This window comes from Buteo buteo, chromosome 22 (genome assembly GCF_964188355.1).
Source record: "Buteo buteo chromosome 22, bButBut1.hap1.1, whole genome shotgun sequence".
Lineage (NCBI taxonomy): Eukaryota > Metazoa > Chordata > Aves > Accipitriformes > Accipitridae > Buteo > Buteo buteo.
Window position 1 is genome coordinate 1,759,599 of NC_134192.1, and position 21,566 is coordinate 1,781,164.

The 21,566-nt window shown below is 41.9% G+C and overlaps 1 protein-coding gene across 2 annotated transcripts in view; it reads right to left on the reverse strand.

Moving 5' to 3' along the window:
• C22H8orf48 (chromosome 22 C8orf48 homolog) overlaps window positions 1-21,566 on the reverse strand; it is a 115,418-nt gene that overhangs the window by 67,550 nt on the left and 26,302 nt on the right. The window lies entirely within an intron of this gene.

The window sequence follows — 21,566 nt, forward strand, 5'->3', positions numbered from 1 at the left end:
AGGTGCAATAAGGGAGCCAGGATATACCTTTCCTCATGGGTGGCAAAGACAGCAAGTACCATTCTGACCAACCATGGATGCATCACAATGCTAACTTCAACTCCTTGCCCAACACCATCCTCTTCAGAGATGGATGAGCAGGTCCTGACATAGCTAGTGCTGTGCCCAAGCCGCAAAGCCCTCAGCCAGTTGCTGAAGCAGGTTTGATTCCGTTAAGATCTTTATGCAAGTGGTCAAGCCGCCTGTTGTTTAGCACTTATGCTACACTGTATATGGTTTATAACAGATGGGTCTTATTAGACAGCCAGAAGCTCTGTAGTGCGCATTCCTAATATCCCAACCTCGATACTTGTTAAAATCATTAATTCTTACTTTATGCAACAACAAATTATGTAGGACAGCTGTGCTGGCAGCACAGTAATTTGTGTCAACCCCCTATGGTCACATTGAAAAAAGTGATCTAGGAATGCATATGCCAAAAAAAGACAGTGATTTTCTACTGGCACGTTTTAATGAAGGTATCATTAACGTGGCCAGTGATTGGTATCATCTGGGTGGAAAAAAAGGAGCAGCACTTCTGTTGCCTTTCATTCCTGTTGCCAGGATTCTGCAATCATATCTCAATAATGTCAATTTGCTGGCAGCATTAATGTTGTTGAAAATGGCCCCCCATGAACTCTTAAAGCACCTTGTATTTAGCCGTGTTCTTCAAGGGTGCAGCAATGAGAGGAAAATATGTATTACTGCTGATCAGATAATGTGACGTTCCTGGATTATGACTGTCATTCCATGCGTCAGGCTTCAGCAGGTGCCATTTCACCATGTGCTGCTTTTTGTAAGCCAGCTGTTGGGAGGCAGAGAGGTCACTGACTATTATCGGCAAAATGCTAGTTGTTTCACTTCAAGCGCAAACCTACACACGCTGCACAATCAGGCCTGTAATAGACGTTGTCCTCAGTGCAATATGGACTGTCTGCATTTCCAGAACAGGCTCCCAAATGCCCAAAATATCATACATCCACTCCATCAGTAAAAGAGTTTCATCAAAAAGGCAAATGGTGTCTTCAGCAATGTCACGCAATTTCCACATGCTACAGAATTTCAGTGCAATTAGTGATCTCAAATATACCGGGGTAGCTACACAACTACATTAAGTGGTCAGGTAATTTCACCAAACACATACAAAAAGTTTGGTTCTCCTCTCATTTTAGCTGTGTAAATTAGGAGGAACTCTGTTGGATATGCACTGTTGTAAAAACCTTGTGAAAGGAGAATGAAGCCCTGGAATTTTTCTTTACACATTTGCTGACGTCAAAGAAATTCATAGCAGCTTGCGCCCAGCTGCCCCCTCTCCTGAGCTCCCCAAACCTGGACACAGAAAGGGCTGTGGACCGGTGGTGGTGTTCTACTATGCTGTGAGTGGAGAAGGTTTCTAGCTCCTTCTGGCCTGCAGCAATGTGTTCAGTCTTCAACTTACCCTAGAAATACCCCCAAAAACCAGGGTCATCAGGAGTGGGCTGCATTATCTGACACAGGTAATTAGGAATCAAGTCTCCCTATGGATCATCATATCCAGTCCGCTTACTCACAGGGTACTCATGCAACACAGTCTCTAAGGAGTTAACACAGTATCTGCTTTCTTCTTCTTCTTCACAGCTGACAGGGCATAAAACACTTTCCTTGCCCCGCAGCAACTCCATTTCTACACTAAAAATCCCAAAGCAACACCTTCAACATACCACAGGAAGAGAGACATAAGCGGATGTTACAAGTTTACTCATATCTTGGGTGCCATATGCTATACGGTAATATTTTGGGCTTTTTGAAAAAGCGTTGGTTTTCTACTTTTTTAATGTGTGTGAGGAAGTGTCTACCACCAAGTAACATTACTTCATTGAGCTGGAAGCAACAGGTCCAAGTATTCCTGCAGAATAAACATTTTGGTCTAGATGGGGTATTATATCACTTATTCTATTCTGCTGTGATGCAACAGGCACCGAACACCCAGCTCTGCCACAGACTGATGACACAACGTGAAAGATAATGCTGGAAGAAACCTGATGAGTTAAATCCCACTATAACCACGTCATTTTCCATTACATCGGGTCCAATTCCAGACAGCATGATCACATGCAAGACAAAGTGACAAGCTGCACTGAGCTGTAGCCTAATGCAGAGTGACAAAATTACAAAAGTCCCTGAAACAGATTTCAGGAAGCCGCTTGTTGGAATGGTGAGTGGAGGATGGTGGTAATTAGCAGATCTGCGGCTCACCATGGACTCTGTTCAGCTGTCACTCACCCACTCACGCACCCCTGGGAACTTGTGGAAGACATTCCTGTCTCTTGGGGATAGCATCCCTCCACGAAATGTGCAAATGGGCATCTGTGAAGGAAACTCTTCTGCTTCACTGTTCCTGCAAAAGCAGAGGACTCCTTGTCCCTAGCCAACCAATTCCAGAGCTGCCCAGTGTCAGGAGGAGATTTCTCCTCATAGTTATAAATCTGAATCCCAACCAAAGATCATGTCAGATTTCAACATCAGGGTGCTGAGTTGTCCATAGAGAGTTAGTATCATGTCATGTGACAATTTTCTGCTGGACTGATTTTCAAATTGTTATAGTTTGACTATATCCTTTAGTTTTTTACTAAATATAGTACTAGTGAGAGAACTGTATATTTGATCTAACTGACCTATCTCTATTGTACCAGTTATGTATAGAACACATGCAAGTTACAGTAATTCACGCTCTCTTCTTTGCCTTGCTAATCTTATATAGTCTAGATAACGAATGGATGATTCCTCAAACTAAAGCAGGAAGCCCAGTTTTTGCTCTTATTTAGCTGTAGTCTCCTTTCCTAACATAAGAAACGTCAGTTCACCTTCAGTGATGATGGAAGACTGTGTGTGGTTTTTAAGAGGGCTGTTTGAAACCTTCCAAACTTACATGTTAAATACCAACAAGTAATCCCAAAACTTGAAAGACTAGTCTCTACAGTCTAGATCTGGATTCCTAGATAAAAAGGGAGGCCTCAAAGTATTTCCTCATCTTTGAAATACCTATGTGCACATACAAGTACACAGATACTCTCATGCAAATGGAATATATAAAAGAAACACACAGTTTTAGAGCACATTAAACAGTTACGTTTCAGTAAAAAGTCTGCAAAGAATCTTTTTATGTGGTGCAAAGAGAAGTCCCCATTTTTAATTATACGTTCTCTCTGCAGCAGTGATCCAGTGATTCAGAGATACAGAGAGATCTCCAGTCCCCTTTCAGACGTTCTGATTTCCAACTAATAAGCAGGACAGTACATCTCATGGCTAAGAAAGCTTTTGTAGCTAGAGTAAATCTAAGAGTCAGGAGTGAACTAGCACCATATCTAGGTGCAATGGATGTTGTTGCAGTGTTACCAAAACTTGTGGCTCTAATCCCAAGTGTCATATGCTACCTTAGTCCTAAATTCCCGGATCCTTGAATTAGAAAGAAATTTTAATGGTTGTAAAAGAAATCCCAAAACCATGAACTGAGAATGAATTAAAGGCTCAGAAATCATAAAAAAGACATAGGTGTATTTTTGAAAATCTAATGAATTTTAAGTTGGCCTCAAGGTTTGTGAAAGGCTGGTGCTAGCACACTGCTATGGTGATACAAGGAGATGAAGTAAGGTTGCAGAGACTCAGCAGAGACCCTTTGAAGGGTGTGACAGGTAGGCTGATGTCATTCCCACGTTATGCGAAATGCAGAGAAAATAAATCTAATAGTTTAATACTCAATTTCTCTGCCTAGAGCAGGAGAGCAAGACAGCACCTACATGGGAACACTAGAGGGAGCAAAGACAAGAAAGCAGATGAAGAGGAATGAAGGCAGGAAAGGAAAAGCCACACCAGTTTCTGAGATAACTTTGAAGAGGAGGGGGAGGGAAAGGAAAGTTTTGCGTTTCTTGTGCCTTGAGCACTGCATCAAATTTACTGAGTGTAGAAACAAAAAGATAGTCCTTTCTAAATGTGTACGACAGAAAGGGACCAGCTGGATTCTCATTTTGCACATATTATTGGGATTCAGGTTCTTCAGGTCAAACAGTCCTCATTCACAGCCAGGTAAGCACATTATTGGGGATGGCTTTGCCCAGGTTCAGCTGCTTTTCTGGAAAGGCTGGATTCCAGCTCACTCCCCTGGTGCTGCGTCTTGAGGGGAAGCAGGAATGGAAGAAAGCAGTAACACATTTTGCTGTCTCTTAGTGAGCTATGCAGTCACGACTCATGCCCAGAAAACAGATCCATCCTATCTGGTTCTTTTTCATTTGGGGGCTGGAACTTCCTTAAACCACCCAAGCTAGTTCAAGGCTTTCTCGCTAGTTTCCTCCAGTCAAAATAAAAACAGCTATATATCCCAACCATGCTTCTCTTAAAATCATCAGAATATGACAGAGTTGCTCTTTCCAGTTTAATTCTCTCCCTTTAAAAGTTATTAGAAGTTATTAGCACTTCAGGAGTCATTTTACAGCTTTGTGCTTTGATCCTCTGCTTCCACAAGTCAGTTCCCACTGAGCTGCTTCATAACTTGTTTAATAGTTAATTTGTTTGGACATCATTAAAAGTACTAAGGCTCCAAGCAATGAGGACATGCCAATTACTGTGTCAAGTGATTTAATTCTGAGGGGGGCAGTAGGAAGCAGTAGTTTAAACCGCTTAAAGGCTTGTACCTCTTGCCACTGAGAAATATGAAGAGAAACTGATCTGCTCAGAAAGCCTGCCGATTTAGGTTCAAAGAGGTGTACTTCTGGATCATTTATTTTGGGTGCTCAGCAGATGCTGAGACATGAACTGTGCATGTGAAATACCAGCTTAAGCGGCTCTGTCATGATGAAGCCTGCCTTAGCTCCTAATAAAACCACTACAACAGAAGGTTGGAAAAACAGCCTTCTGAGAAGTGGCATTTTGACAGGATTCTTTTAAACCATTAACTTTTGTTTGCTGGAGCTTTCCTTGCAAAGTACTGGATCTGCATCCCAATGCACTGCAGTTTTATATAAAATTTCTCAGTGCCACTTATTATTGCAAAAATATGCTGAAAAGGTAGGTATCCAGACTTGTCTACTCTAGGTGCATTCTCCTGGCATTTAACAAAGCCTTTGGAAAGGCTTTACCCCTGTCTTAGCTATACCTTATTATATTAATATTTTTTATTATTACTATCAGTAGAAGTAATAATAAATAATAATGTAGTATACCACATATTAACAGCCACCTATTAGTTATACTCCACACCCTTTCAGGGAGGTGACACTTATACCAACAAATTGTGTCCTTTTGTGGCAAACTTAACCCAATTTCCCAACAGTCCAAAGGCTCCTTTTGCTGGTACTTATTCTACCTTTAGTAGAACTGTGCAGCTTGGCAATATTAAAGTCAGCAAAACTCTCAAGTAGATATTCATTTTTCAGGTTTAAAAATGCATACACTAGGGAATCCTCATAAGGTCAGCCTTGTACTAGCACCGCTTTGCTGAGATAGGATCACAGCCTTCCCTTGCTGGCAAAGAGCTCCAAGGCGAATGAAACTGCACCAGTAAAGCTGTACTTTGTACAAATATAATAAAACTATCTGCTTGAGGAAAACACACACAACAAAAAGATGAGACTTACTGGCACATGGGCTTTGGCATGGCACACCTTTTCCTGTTCTTGAATGACACAGTTATCAGGAATCTACTGTGCAGACCTGACTTTAGCTACACCAGTAAAACCACTATTTTTCCAACATGAATGCAACTGTGTAGGAGTTTCCACTGGCAAAATTAAAAGAATAAAAAATCATACCACCGAGTGACATGGTACACAAATACCACTTTCAAGTTAGCTACACGTAACAGCTATACAAAAGACATTGACAGGTTTTGAGTGGAGAGTTCAGGCATCCAGAAAATACAGTAGCATCTGGTGTGTGGATCAGTAGGAACAAAGCTTTTCAGAATAAAACTGAAAGGGGGAGAAATGCTAGGGTCTGTGAAATGTAACAAGTGGTAGAGGCACAAGTGAGCCAACAAAACTTTTCACAAGCTAACAACACTAGCACAGGTGTGAAATTACTTTTTTTTTTCCCCAAGGATGAGGGATGAGGATTCCAAAGATGAGGAAATGGAATTGTGAATACACAGACTGAGACACATGCAAACACATAAACTCAAAGGCTTATACAGATATAAGTAAGGTACATACATCTAGCACTTGGGGATAAAAATCCATTAAAGCTCCATATCTAAACAGCAACACAGAAGTTTTAGACCAACTGTTGGGGGGGGGGAACAACAAACAAACCAGAAATGGATCAAAAACTTGTCACACTTGTTACGTTTCCCAGGGTGATAGGTACTGCTGTGGAAGGAAAACTGGAAATTTCCTGCTGCAACACACTACACACCATGTAGCAGACCTGAAGGCAACTGGCCAGAAATTCTACTTTAAATGTGTTCATTTATCACACAGCAGAAAGAGCACGTAGATTCAGAGCTGAGATCAAACTGGAATGCAGGATTCAGATGTCCTCCCATCCCTCTCTTACAAATACCCAGGCTTAGCCCAAACATTTTGTATTTGTAGTCCTGTTTCATTAGGTGGTCGTCTGCATATGTCCCTCTAGAACTGTCCCACTGGTCATAACTTCTGAAGGCATTGGCCAGTTCCAATCCAATTTCAGAAAGGCTCCAAAAAAATCATGTTTCATGAAAAAAAGAGGCTGGACAGAGCAAAGAAAGAGTAACAGTCTCCTTACAGCAACCTCTTACAGGAAAGAGTTTTTTGACTAAGAGAACAAAATCAGTGTCAGCTCGTTTGCAACACACCTGATGACTCACACGAGTGGGGCATGAAAATGCACCCCTTGCCTTAAAAAACTATCCACAGAAATGTGGTCTAAGATTATATTGTGGCTTAAATGACCTTGAATACAAATAAAGCACTTCAAACAGAACCTGGTAAAACAGAAGTATGACCTCATCATGTACTTTAAATCTGTTTCTAAAGTCCTGTTTGGAGCCCTAAGCCAATACCTCTTCTACAGTGGTCAAATTCAACATTAATTCCACTTGTGCCTAGAAATAAGGAAAATCAGGGAAAGTATTGTTAAGAACTACTGTGATAGAATGCTACTGCCAGAACCTGAAGCATGTCACTCCCATTCAGAGCCTTCCTCAGTAACTTACAAATATGCATGACAGTTTCTTTTAAATACCTACTGAAATGAGACTCTTCCTAAGAAAGCCACTTTCTTTTTGATATATATGCACATCTATCATAACAAGGTAGCACATGCAATTTGTGAGTTTCCAAAACTCATCTCTCTGGCCATATTTTCTCTTCCCTCCAGCTACAATTCCTGTCCCAGGGTATAAACCAAGCACTGAGTCTTCTGCAGCAATCAAGTATCAACTTCCAGAATCCCAGTTCCAAAGGCAAGAGGTTCACTTCAGCAAAAGCACAGGAAATGTCCCACACTGCTCAAAGAACACTTTAAAAAGCCTATGTATGTAGTATTTGTTACACATCACGGACCAAGTTGTGTAATGATCCTCAGTTCTCATCCCATTCTAGTAGAGATTGTCTCAATGACATCACCATAACCTTGACCAGTCTAAAGCTGCTTATGTTTGCAGGATATGTTATCATAGATGATGACACCCATACTAGAGGAAGATAAATCTTCAACCCAACAAATTGAGCTAGATAGACAGTGCTGTGTACTGGGCAAAACATTCCTCTTGGCTCTTCCCGCTCCTGATCAACTTGTATTCCACTGCCAGGAGCAACCCGGGATGAGCAATTTGACCACTGACCACCCATTATTAAATGGGAGATTCATAAAATACCTAAACCGCTAGTCATTGATTTTTATGCCTTACTACAGTATTATATCTAACGATCTTTCTCAAGCAGTTAAACATATTGCCCTGCCTTTTGTGTCAAGATTATGAGATAAGGAGAAACTAATCAGTTTTCATTTACACTCTATGTAAGTATGAATAAACAAAACAGAAGTACTGTAAGATCAAAATTTGCTTAACTAAAGAGGTGTCTTAAAATTTCGTTTGTTTCAAAGTAAATAAGTAAAACCCACAAGTTCCTATTTACTAGACCTGTTCCTTGTAGTCAAACACGCACCTGCTCACTTTAATGATTATCACCCATTTTTGGCATTTTGTCTTTATTTAGCATGGCAGAGCCTACACAGCTATCAGAGTGGGAGCTGGATTCTGTTCTGGCCCAAACACGATGAACAGAGCAGTTAACCAAATTCCGATCACAGCATCTCTCCTGCTGGTAACGTTTGAGCCAGCAGAGCTCAGTTTGACTCTCAGATCCCACGCTGAGCTTGCAGCTGGCAATTACGAAGAACCCCAACTTTCTATTTATGAAGTGAGAATACCGGATAGAGAAGCCACTGAGAAACCACAACCATGGAACCCCATCAAGTTACTGTTAGGATCACTCACAGGCTAGAGCCACAAAACACCTCAAAGCAAATGTTTACACTTTCCTCCATAAAATGCAGCGGGGAAAACAGTGGGAGGAATATAGCAGGCCAAAAAAGATGACATTTGTGTAAATATCTGCCTCCAACCACTCAGTTCCTAACCTTGCAGGATTTCAAAGTCCATAACTTCTTTTAGCACACCAGCTGCTTCTCCTTCAGAAATGGTGACAGCAGGCAGTGTGAAAATGACATGACTTGGAGACATACCAGTTTTATTTAAAAACAACATTTATATATATTACACACAATATCCCAAGTTAAAAGAACATTATCGAAAATGCTAAGTCAAATAGTCAAAAGTTAAGAAATTCCAGAATTAAGATCACCTATGCAATCTTAATTTGAATCCCTTGTGTTATGCAGTATGCTACCGCCTTCAATCACATGGTCACGTATTATTTTTTCTGCAGGACCCTTGCCTTGTTCAGTGTAGAGGGTGGATGATTCTCAATTAATGAGCAGCTATTCAGTATTTGTTTTCTTCTTGTTGTTTAGTGTGCAGCCCATTTCTGATGGCTTGCCTCCACAGGGGGTTACTCAGAAACAGTTGAACAACTTCCTGATTGAATACGTTACTACAGAACAAGATCATTTCATCTCTGCTTAGTTTAACCCACTTCACCAAACTCAGACTCTACTCTTAGCCCATATCATTAATTTATTCATGACTTTTCTAAGGTTTACATTACTAATACATTTTTTATGAACTTATTGTCCCCCAATGCTTCCATTTTATCTAGACTGACTGGTGAAAAAATTATTAGAAAGTTTCTGTGTTGTAAAAGTATTCATTAATTTGGGATATCCAATTTAGAAAATGAAAGTATGCTTTTTGCAGAGTGCTTAGCATTACATGGTGTTTTAAATGCTGAACACTCAGGTCGCGCTGCAGCTCTAAGTGTATGGTGCTGTTGCAGATCAGACACCGCCTCAAACTGAGTATCCAGAAAATGAGGAACATTCAGTTAATGAACACTTCAAAAAAGGTTTCATTTGCAGAAACTTGGCATTACTTGGCACAGTAGTAAAGGCAGAAATTAAATCAAGTTTTCCAAGGCTGCATTTAGCTGCATTAACAATGAGACCTACTGACGTGGTTATTAACAGAATAAGCAGTGCAAGTGCACCCAGATCCACAGACCCGAAAGAGTCAAGTGCCAGACCAGAAAGATACAGGAAGAGAGGGAGAAGCACCCACAGTTACCGGTATAAGGCGACTCACCACTCTCCTTCCATCAAAACCAATGTCAGACATACTCTTGTATGTCACCTACCCTGTTGAGACCACCTCCTTTTTTCCTGCACTTTAAATCATTGTTTGGTATATACTTCCAAACTTCTGCAACCATTGAAGCTGTGTAGGAGAGTCAAAGACTTTTTTACAACATAGCCTGCCAGGCTTCTGGTTTATCACTAAACTGGTGAGCTTTATGCGGACCAGTGCAAGAAGTGATGAGACTCTTTGTCAGTGGGCTTCACTTGTTTTAGTTGGGAGGAAAGGAATGGCAAGGGGTCTCTGGTTCCACACCAGGTTGTGGAGGGGTATGCGTTCAGAGCCCATTGCCTATTTCCTTCAGGTTCCCTTCTTTTCCATCACTGCCAAACTGTCTCTGCTCTAGTCCTGTCTTCACATCTGATTCTTCATCCTGTTTTCCCATTTTCCTCACCAGACACTACCACTGCCCACATTCCTGTTCTAGTCTCTGCAGTCACTCCCATACCAGCTCCTGGACCCAGCTGCTTCCCTCCTAGGTCCTCCCCAACCAGTTCATCCCCCATCCTGGAGAAGCACATTCCCTAAATGAGGTGCTCCTCTGGTAAAGCACAGCTTTTCCACCTTCCCTGTATGTACTGGCTCCCCACCCTAATCACCCTTCACAAAGCCCTTAACTGAACACAGTGTTTCTTCCCTCCCACTCCCAGTATCCTTGCTGATCAGTCCTGGGTTATCCTCACCTCACCTCCAAGTACAACTCAGCCTGCCCAATTCCAGAGTTACAAGTCCTATCCACTGCATGGTCTGTGGGGATGAAATCTGCAGGTGCTTGGGTGTCGTGGTTTAACCCCAGCCAGCAACTAAGCACCACGCAGCCGCTCACTCACTCCCCCACCACCCAGTGGGATGGGGGAGAAAATCAGGAAAAGAAGTAAAACTCCTGGGTTGAGATAAGAACGGTTTAATAGAACAGAAAAGAAGAAACTAATAATGATAATGATAACACTAACAAAATGACAGCAGTAGTAATAAAAGGATTGAAATGTACAAATGATGCGCAGGGCAATTGCTCACCACCCGCCGACCGACACCCAGCCAGTCCCCGAGCGGCACAACCCTGCCCCCCCCTTCCCAGTTCCTAAACTAGATGGGACGTCCCATGGTATGGAATACACCGTTGGCCAGTTTGGGTCAGGTGCCCTGGCTGGGCATGAGAAGCTGAAAAATCTTTGACTATAGTCTAAACACTACTGAGCAACAACTGAAAACATCAGTGTGTTATCAACATTCTTCACATACTGAACACAAAACATAGCACTGCACCAACTACTAGGAAGACAGTTAACTCTATCCCAGCTGAAACCAGGACATTGGGCTTAAGGGTAGGCTGTCCACATCGCTCTAGAAAATGTAGTTTCCTGAGCTTCCTGATACTGCGCAGAGGTAAGATTCCTAAATTTGGGTTCTCCCTTCAACTGCCCTCAAGGAGACTCTGTCTGCCACGATCTCTAGGAGACTAGCATGTTTATCCTCACAGGCTAACAACTTTTCTGAGCAACTCATAGGCTGTACTGCACTTATAACCGGCCAAACTCAGGGAATTTTTAATAAATAATAATATTTTTAATAAATAAATGAGGGGGAAAAAAACTAATGGTGACAAATTTCATCACTCCATCAGCTGTTAGTTCCACACTTCAGGACTAGAAGCACTAATACCTTAGAGTGAAAGAGTAAAAAACCCTAAGACATACACAGCTGACACAGCATTACACGTTTGGTGAATTGTCACCAAACAATTGCGACTGAAAAACGGAGCTTAAGCAAAAAGCTTGAGGAAACCTCAGGAACAGAAGAGCTACCTGACGTCAAGTGACATGACATCTTGCACTCAAATGGATGAAGCTTTTCTGTTTGTACGTCTGCCTCCAGGCATCGATGTACAGAACCATATCGCCTCTGGCAGAAATCAGGAAAGCAGCAGGGTACAGGGCAGGGTACACAGAAGCCCATGGTGCAGCACGAAAGAATGAAGGACACTGACTTAGTGGGAATGAGAGTTAAGGGACAAGAGGAGGTATACAGATCTTTTGGCGTGGGAAGAGAGAGCAGAGAGATGCACAGGAAAGCAGAAAACACCAGGTCTGGTTGCAGACTGTCCCTTAAGTATAAGAAGAGAGAATGGGCTGGGAAGGTGGCGCACAGATTACTGTGGGCAGAAGCATTTAGCAGGAACAGTTAGTTCAGGCTTCAAAAGAAATGATGCAAGTGACTAGAAAACAAACACACAGCTGCTCTCCAGAAACCTAAGAGAATTAGGGTGTTTTCAGCCCTCTTTGCACCTTCTTAAATCTGGACTCCTCTCAGGCTAGTGCAATCAGCACAACCACTAAAGCACTGTGTGCCCATCAGCACAAAGCACCTTACACTGGAAACTGGCCATGACTTAACAAGCTTCTCCTGCCTAAAATAAACCAAAATGTTAAACCCATTCTGTGTCCTAATATATTGATGTGATGGTAGCAGCAAGACAAAAACATAGAAAAGTGGAGTTCATAGTGACCAGTTTACTCCCTTTTCCGGTATTCCCATCCCAGAAAGCAGCTCTGCAGAAGAGCCCAGCTCCAGTGCATCCTGGCTGGCCTTCCAGGCAATCTCTGCAGGAAGGGAGGCAGCTGCTGCAGTTTCCCTTGAAACTTTTTTGTTTTATTGAAAGAAAATGAGAGAGACTGTTAACCTTAGGTCTGCCAACTGTTGAACGAGGCCTTCTTATGCTCTGAAAGCTGCTGTATTTCCATTTTAAAAGAAAATCACAGGTGGGAAGAAAGAACCTCAGATGCAAAACACAGGAGGGTATGTATAGCACATGGAAGTCCACTTAACGAGAGTACACATCTATTTCATGAATGGGAGATACTGTCCAAGGACACGATTGGTGTTTAAATCTAACTAGCACTCTACCTGAGGCAAGAGAGGCAACAAAAGAAAATCCAAGAAATTACAAGGTTGGTGCTGGCAGAGATCTATTCTGGGATTACTCGGGGTCATTTCAAAGAACATGTCAGCTTCTTTAACAGTTCTGACCTTTGCAATACAGCAGTGTAAAACAAGATGTACCTATCCTACATGCATTAGAATGCTTTTACTATATTTCACGTTTCCAGAATGTTCATTATTTGATTCAAGCTGGTTTGAGATTTTTGATCTGGTAAAGAAACACATTGGCTCTCTAATGCTAGGACTAGAAATTTACATAGATATACACAGAAGGAGTTGACCTCAGTGGAAAAATCCAGATTTATATTGCTGTTGCTGAACCAGAATTTATTCCTCACCTAGTAGACATGAAACCAGAACTGTTTCATGGAAAGAAAACAAAAGTCACTATACAAGATCAAATATGTTGTCTATGTAGCCCAGGATTCTGACACTGGTCAGTCTCAGATGCTTTTAAAAATGCTTTTACACTTTCAGAGAAAAATTAATACAGGAAATCTGCCCAAAAAGGAATTTCCTCTTTACATGTGCTAAGTAGTGTGTGTCTTACAACCACAGGCCACAATAAAAACATACTGCTTATAACTATGGATGCTCTCATTCCCACATGAACATTGGCACCTTTACTGAAATCCTTCAAGGCTTTCAACCTCAGTGCACACTTGCAGAAATGAACTCTACAGGAGAATACTGTGCTACGTACAGAAGCTTTTCCTTCCATTAATATTATCTGTAATGCCTCTCAATTTCACTGAATTTGTCCTTACTCTCAAAAAATCGCAGAGATTCATTAGGAATTTCTGACTTACTTCCTCAGTTTCATTTATTCTATATACTCCTACCATACCCCCTCTTGCCCACCTTCTTTCTGGAATAAAGAATTCCGGGACTGTGAGTCTTCTTCAGGAGCCATTTCATAGATACCCATGTACAATGCTAGTGGAACAGTCTAATAATTCCCACCAATAATGCCTCTGAAATCTCAAAACTCATTCCACGTTTTATGATCAGGCTGCATTCAATTAAAATTAGTGATACTGATAGATGTAGCAGCAGTACTAGGGTAAGCCATTTTTGCATTATGTGCTCATCCAGGAATAGACTTAACTGATTTTTTTATTAAGTAAATTTTATCTCTCCTAATAAAATCAAACCTTCTGGTTAGGATTGAAGAGAAGAACAACAACACACAAGCACTGAAACTTCTTGCATAATGTGATTTCATTTCATTATGTTTGGCTATAAATTTTGCTCTTCCCCTGCAGTCAATACTTATAACTTTATCAAATGAAGAGGAATTTGATGGCCTGGCTTTGATGAGAAACTTTGCTTTTAATAATTCTTTTTTTAATGCATGCCTGCTCAGTTCTAAATCAGGAAAGCCATATTGCTTTCTCACTGCGCCAAGGTGAAATGGTGACCCATTACACATAATGGACTTGTTTCAATCTCTACATAATGAGAATAGCACCTTGACAACAACATAGGCATTGAAGGTAGAAGAGGAGAAAACATTACCTTGGGAGTAATCTCCTTGTATCACACACCTACATTACAGTGGTATCTGATGTGCTTTAATTTGTCATTGTTTGTAGTTTAAATTTCTAAGAGAAAGAACAATCTGGAAGTGTGAAAAATTACTAATTATAACATTTAAAATAGAAGCAGCAATGGAAATGTCAACAATCTGACTGGGACATCAGAGATTTTTGCAATGATGAATAAGGAACATTTTACTGCAGACTGGAGGAGAAGTTTGGGGCCATTTTTCAAAGCCTGAAGAACTTCTCAAGGAGTAACAAATGTTCATTTTTCTTCTAGCCCTTCAATTACTGTCAGAACATACTGTGGTCTTTCTAATGGCTCCCATGAACTTTGAATAGCATTCATTGTCAAGAGATCATAAGCACAAAGATACTTTGGTTTAAGTCCTATTGAAATCAATGCGAGTTGGGCGTTTGTACGCCACTGCTGCTTTGGATCTGTAGGCTTAACCATGATATCAAGTGCTTACTGAACCACTGATTTCCTAGGAAGCATAAGTCTTCCTGGAGGAGACAGGGCTATATCATATACATACTGTTCCTGTAGTTGGTTAACAGTCCCCTGACACAGCCATAACCTTCAAACTGACTGATATAGCTTCTGACCAGTTACGAGCCTTGAAATAGAGAAGATTCAGGAAGTGGCAAATTTGATAGCGTGAGAAATTTCAGTGTATTAGTCATATTGGATTAAGAACAAGTATTTGAAAAAAGATTCAATGTAGCATAAAAATATATTAGAACATTTTCTGACATTCCTTATTGGCTTACTTATGAGTTCATAAGGAAAATGTTGGGGAGAGTTAAATATAAATAAAAATGGAAGAAAAACTACTCTCGCACTAACACAGACTGGTAGAAATTTGTATTCTCAGGTCTTTGCATATGTATACATATGCGTATATATATAAATATGTATGTATACACACACATTATATATAGCTTTTTCAGTTGACGTAAGATACTTCAGCAAGAAGCTGTGTATAAAAAGAAATATAAAAGGAAGTTTTATGAAATGCATAAGACAGAAAACTTCAGCCAGTAAGAAAAAAAGAACTTGGGATGAAAATATAAATAAGGGCTAACCAGACCTGTAAAAACCTTTGTTACACTTGTTATCTTATCTTCCATCACTAGCTGGCAATACAGAGAAATTATTAAAAAAATAAAACTAAAAAACGTATCTCAAACTATACCTACGGAGGAATGGATGGCATCTCTGTCAAAAATCAGGCCTCTGCACACTTGAAATGGAAGTTACACATAAAGGTCAGTCTCCAGGTAATAAAACCCAGGTTCCCTTCCACACTAGCTCAGAAATATACTATTTTCAAGTTTAAAGCACAAGGACAGGTGCTAGCTGTGTTTTACTGCAATACAGGCATGCTGAAAGATGTAAAGTGTTTTTTCTCCACTCCATTGATTTGCCCTATAAAAAGAACCAATTGCAATTGCAATTCTTCTCCCCTCCAGTGTAAGCAGCTGCACTCCCCTGATTCCTTTAAGAGACCTGCAGGAAGCAGGGAGCCTGGAATAGGCACAGGCTACCCCTTTGCATCCCAGGCTGGGGAAATGAAAGCAAGAAGCATAAAGTTATACTCCACAGATAACACAGCAAAGAACTGCATTGCACACTAAAGGATTCAGTTACATATTTTGATCTACACTAATGTTAAGGTTGCTTTTCTTGATGTGTTATCCTGATTGATATCATCTCTAATCCAGAGGCACTTCATTAAGAAGTTGCCAAGAATCAACATTTTGACTGTTTCAGCCTTTAACTGCCAAAGCTGGTTAATTTTTCTGCAAACTGAAGGAAGGATAGTCACTCTGTAGGCAGGTGCAACTGGTTTGATGACTGTTTGAGTCATTTTGGGGTGTGCAGCAGACAAGCTCTCCTGTCGTTTTATATTAACTGGGCACATCAGGCCTCTTGGCTTTGTTGTGGCAATCCACCTGGTTACTCATTTCCCCTTCATCTGGTATCATGTTTTAGGATGGAGCTTCTTTTGGGCAAGATGCTTCTGTAAGCAAAGGAACAAGATAGCCTACTTTTCAAAGCTAATTTCTTTTTCAAAGCATGGACATGAGGAAGGTGGCAGGGGGTGGGATGTGACTTAAAAGCAGATGGAAATGCAGAAGAACAGTTGCTTAGCACCTATAAAAGTCAGGCCCACTTCTTCACAAGCTATGTATGTATTTAGGTACCCATATTTAGGCACCCGCATTTGAGTTTTGGCCTCTAAATAACCTAAATCCATCACAGTTTTTTTTGGAATGTGCACTTGATTAAGTAAACAAAGATACTAAAAGTCATAAGAATCATGCTGTGGTCATGGCAGCAATCAGCTCTTCAACACTCAGGGGCAGCTTTTGTATTACCTATGCTCCTGTTGGGAGCTTTGTCATCTATTAATGAATGAAAGACAGAAATCAGAAAAAGGCGTTGTAAAAACTTAATTCCACAATAATTTCTCAGCCAGTGGGACAATAAGGGATCAGCCAGTAGCCTTCTTGCTTTTGTCTGAGCAAGAGATGCAAATTAAAGATTGGAGTCAGAAGCAATTATTCAACCTAGACTATTTTATGTGGGCATGTGTATGTTTTGGAATGGGTCTGTAGCAGCTATTTCTCTTCGACTGAATCGATACAACAGGGCAGGACACAGATAGGCAGCATTTCAGAAATGTCAAAAAAAAAAAAAAAAGCCTGTAGAAATGCTAGATTGACAGACAAGAAGAATGTGCTCAAAAGCACTGGGAAGCTGGAAACATTTCTTTTACATTCTGCTCTATTTATTACTCAATTAGAAAAACTCACCTGATAAAAGGAGCAAGAAATTACCCCACTTAATGACACAGATAAGAGAAGAAAACAGAAGCATTTAATTCCCACAAGCATCTCTTGTCTTTTGTCTCAGCCTGCTTTTTATGCCTGGATTATGCTAACACTATTAATCTTTGTGTCTGTGACTAACTCCTGGGTTTTTATGTTAGTGACCTGATTCTGCACTAACATGCTCCTCCCAGTTTGGTGAGGCTCCCCATGTGATCTATTCTTCCCCCTAAATAAAGTTGAAAAATTTGGCTGGGATCAGTGAGCGCTGCTGAGGTAGCGGGTGTGTGGAGCTATTCCACCCTCCCCGCATCTGCAGCACAAATAACACGCCTGTTCAGCACTATCTGCCTCTCGGTTTTAAAGACCAAGGGGGGACGAGACTGGCCAGTTAGCAAGGTCTCAGGCTACCTCCATGGTCAGGCTTCAGCACGGGCTCCCAGCCTTGCCACTCCCTGCTCACTCTCCCCTTTTGAAAGTAGCCCAGCGAGCCGAGGAAGATGTGGCCGGAGAAGGTGAGTGCTGCATGGCTCTGATGAATCCTTTGTGCGGAACCGGAGGCTCATTAGAAAGTGGAGGAGGGAGGGGGGCAGCGGTCGCAATTTTTTAAATGGACACAGTCAAAAGCCTTCTTTCCTTCCCCGATATGCCAAGGGCACATGTGCCCCTTTCACAGGGAATCTACCTAATGAGCTGATTTCCCGGCAAAGCTCATTTTTCTGGCGTGGGGCGCAGAGCACAGCAGCAAAAAGCCCAACCATCAGAAACCGCCTGCTGCAGACGTGCCGTTTGTCCGGCCGGGCAGGGGGGTGCCTCGCCGGGCACAGCTCAGAGGGCTGCTCCCGCTGCATCCTGCTCCAGCCCTCCGCAACCTCCCAACTGGGGCTGGCACGGCACGGTGCTGTACCCGGTGCACGGGGCTGGCACGGCACCGGCTGTCACCGCACCTGCTGTGCGGGACCGGCACGGCACGGCTGGCACTCGGCGTGCAGGGTTGGCGTGGCACGGCACCGCGATACCCAGCGTGCGGAGCTGGCACCCGGCGTGCAAGGCTGGCACAGTGTAGCACTGCACAGCGCGGTACCAGCACGCAGGCTGGCACGGCACAGCACCGCGGTACCAGTGTGCGGGACTGGCACGGCGCAGCAGGGAGCAGAGCAGCACCCCAGGGCTGCGCTGCTCACCCCGCTGCCCCCGACCCGGCACAGGGCCACTCGTGGCCCCCGCTGGGGTTATCCGGCTCTAGTCAGAGGCATGACTGTCCTCCCCTGGGTACCAGCAGCTTTCGATGCATACACTCACCACGCACCCCCGCTTCACAAAGACATATGTAACATCCTCCCTCATAGCACAAAGGTCCACCGAACACCCCTATAAACATACCCTCCTCCGCTCAGGCAATGTGCATTTTCCTCTCCATCCCCACCGGGGCCCCAGGGACCCTTAACCCTTTCCCATTCATCATGCACCCGCTTCTCCACATGCATATAAGCCTCCCCCTCGGCTACCTGTGTTACTTGTCCCCTTTGTTTGCCCACAGAAGTAGCGTGCCCCTTCCTCCCCCTCCATACGTACACCTGGTCAGTATGTCTTGCTACCTACACGTGAAGGCTGAACCCCTCACCCCACAAAGGGGGGAAGGTGACATGCCCCTCATCCCCTTCCACCCATGGCTAAAGCAGTGCACAGACACCTGCCATGTAACCCACTGATCTCTAACACATTAACTGATCTCAAATGCATTTCACGTAACTTTTCCTGTTTGGTATGTGATTGGAGCTAAAAGGAAACTCAACGCTGACCAGTAAGCACTGAATGCTTAAAGAAAGTCTTTATTCCCTTCTCCCCCCTTGCCTACTCCTTTAGCCTGAGTGCTGGGACCAGCTTACTGCACACCAGTTCTATCCACCCCAGAGACAAGCTCCCTGGGCTTTAAGACCAGGAGAGGAGGGCAGTGAGGAGGAAGGAAGGATGCTTTCTGCTTACCTAGAACTCTCAAATTACACAGCGACTGTCCCCAGTCCCTGCTGTAGGAAAAAGAAATGTGGTCTTATTCCAGAAATGTACAGACACAAAGTAGCTAGCTGCATCTAAAATGACATTCATCACTCCTCCTCTCAGCCCCCTGCTCCCTCCCACCCGTTAACTTATTATTTTTCTTGCACAATTTTAAAGGTGAAATTCCCCAAGTACTGAATATATTGTAGTCCTAGACTGTAACTATTCATCAAGAACAGGCACATTGGCTGGAAGGAGAAGAGTTTTCTTTTTAAATGAGTTGGATGAATACTTGAATGTTCAAACAATCTTTTGCTCTTTGGCACATTAAAAAAAAAAAAAAGTTATCCCTGCGGGAGTTTCAATCTTGGCAGATTTTAGATCCAAGAGAAAGACTGCAAAGCGTCCCATCCGTAATTACTTTCCTTGCTAGCAGTACGGAAGGAGAAAAAAGGAGAGAAGAGATTAAAAAAGGGAGGGGGACACGAAAGCAGATCCGAGTTGTTCATCTCCCTTTCACAACCAATTAGCCCAGAATCAGAACCCTCCTTCACCTGCAAAGAAAATGAGAATTTAATGAAAAGGCCACTGATTGTCTTAAGATCTTATTTTATGAAGGTTCTTAGGTATTGTTCATTTGAATTCAGCTCTAAACAGCTTTCAGTTTTCATTTATCCTGTAACTCAAGAGAACAATTAGAACATCTACTTGTACCTGGACTGGTAAGTACTTGTTCTGACTCCAAAAAACATGTAACAGACCATTAGGACAAACTGATCGTGGAAATAGGCAAATGGAAAAAATCACTGAGCAACTTTAAGCATCGGTGTAGGCTAGGGAATTGTTTGCACTCCAGGATTTGTGTTTTCACAGAATAACATTTAAAATATAGACTAATGGAAAAATTCACAGACTGCCTCTGTAATCACAGGATGTAATTGCCCCTGATTTTGAAAGGTGTGTGGGAAGAACAGCATAGAATGTTGTGCAAAAGAAATGAATATGAACTAAATTAGCAAGAAGTTAACCATGAAAGACAATTTCAAAGGGAAAAAAGAATCCATGTTTTATGGGGTACATTTTTTAGCTGATGATAAGACTGTTCCTTTAGTCAGAAAAACAAAGAATGGCTTATGAAGAAAATCCACCCTCTGAAAAGAGGACTAGCGTGTGCTGTTTTGGCAAAAATAATCTCAGCATAGTTTTTAAAAATTCAGTGAAGCCTATTTCAAAGTGAAAATCATGAAGGAACAGATCTGTTCAACTGTTTAGAGAACAGTACTTTGATACAGCACTGTTTTCCAAGTTTAAAAGGGAAAAAAATCCAAATCCTTCCCCACGTATGAGCACGTAAAAGGAATAAGACTCAATGTCTCTTCCTAACGTATTTTATTACAGCACACCTAAGCCTCAGCCAGCACACCTATGGGGAGCATTTAATATACAGTTTCAAAGCTACCCTAAAAACATCATACAAGGATTTCACTGATCAGGATGATAATCTTTCCTTACACCACTATATAGACAAGAAGGCTAAAATATGTATCACAGGTACATTTTAGTAACACTGGTTTAAGGAGGGAATTAGTCAAGTGTTCAGTCTAATAACATGACTTAGCGTAGTTTGTTCCTGGTAACAGGCACCAGCAACTTCCATAAGGATTTGGACTTTGTGCAGACAAAAGATAGTACTTGCCAAAACATGCAGTTACAAGAAGGCTGTAATCACACCTAAAAAGCTGCTGGTGTTTATCAAATTGCAGTTATACTAAATTAACATGTCTATACTATCATGAGAAGTCACCAATAAAATCAGTGGGATGAATATCAATTTCAGAGAGAGTCTAAATCTACAACACAACAGATCTGCTGCTTCAATCGCTCTACACTTCAGAGATTACTTAATTAAAATTAAAGCCTTAAAAACTGGAATTAGCTCCACATGGGTTCTCTATAAACTAAATGCCCAGGAAAACAGTATGTTACATTTATGGTCCACGCAAAGCACAGACACCTACCCACACAAGTTCTTCTGGAATGTAAAAGCAGATGTCCTGAGCAGTCGCACAGCCTGCAACTTCCATCTGAACCAACAGAAGCTGTTGTGCTCAGCATCTCTCAATACAGAGGTAAGATGGTATCAGGTTCTGCTCTAAAATTATTTGCTTTTGTCATATACAGACTGTCCCTCAAAGTTATCCAAGCCCATTGCAGCTTTAAGGAGAATCAAGAACCCACCAGATATTGTTCATTTTATAGGAACATGACTGAACTTTCTGTTGGCTTACAGATCTGACCGATCCTGGAATGAGTTATTACAAGTGCTTCCAAAACTTGCAATCTTTTCCTCTTCTTGCATAAAGGAGGAGAAAAACTCAGGTATAATGAAGACAGAACAGGCTGAACAAGTGCTAAAAGCAGAGTTTTCTTGCTCAATAGGGTAA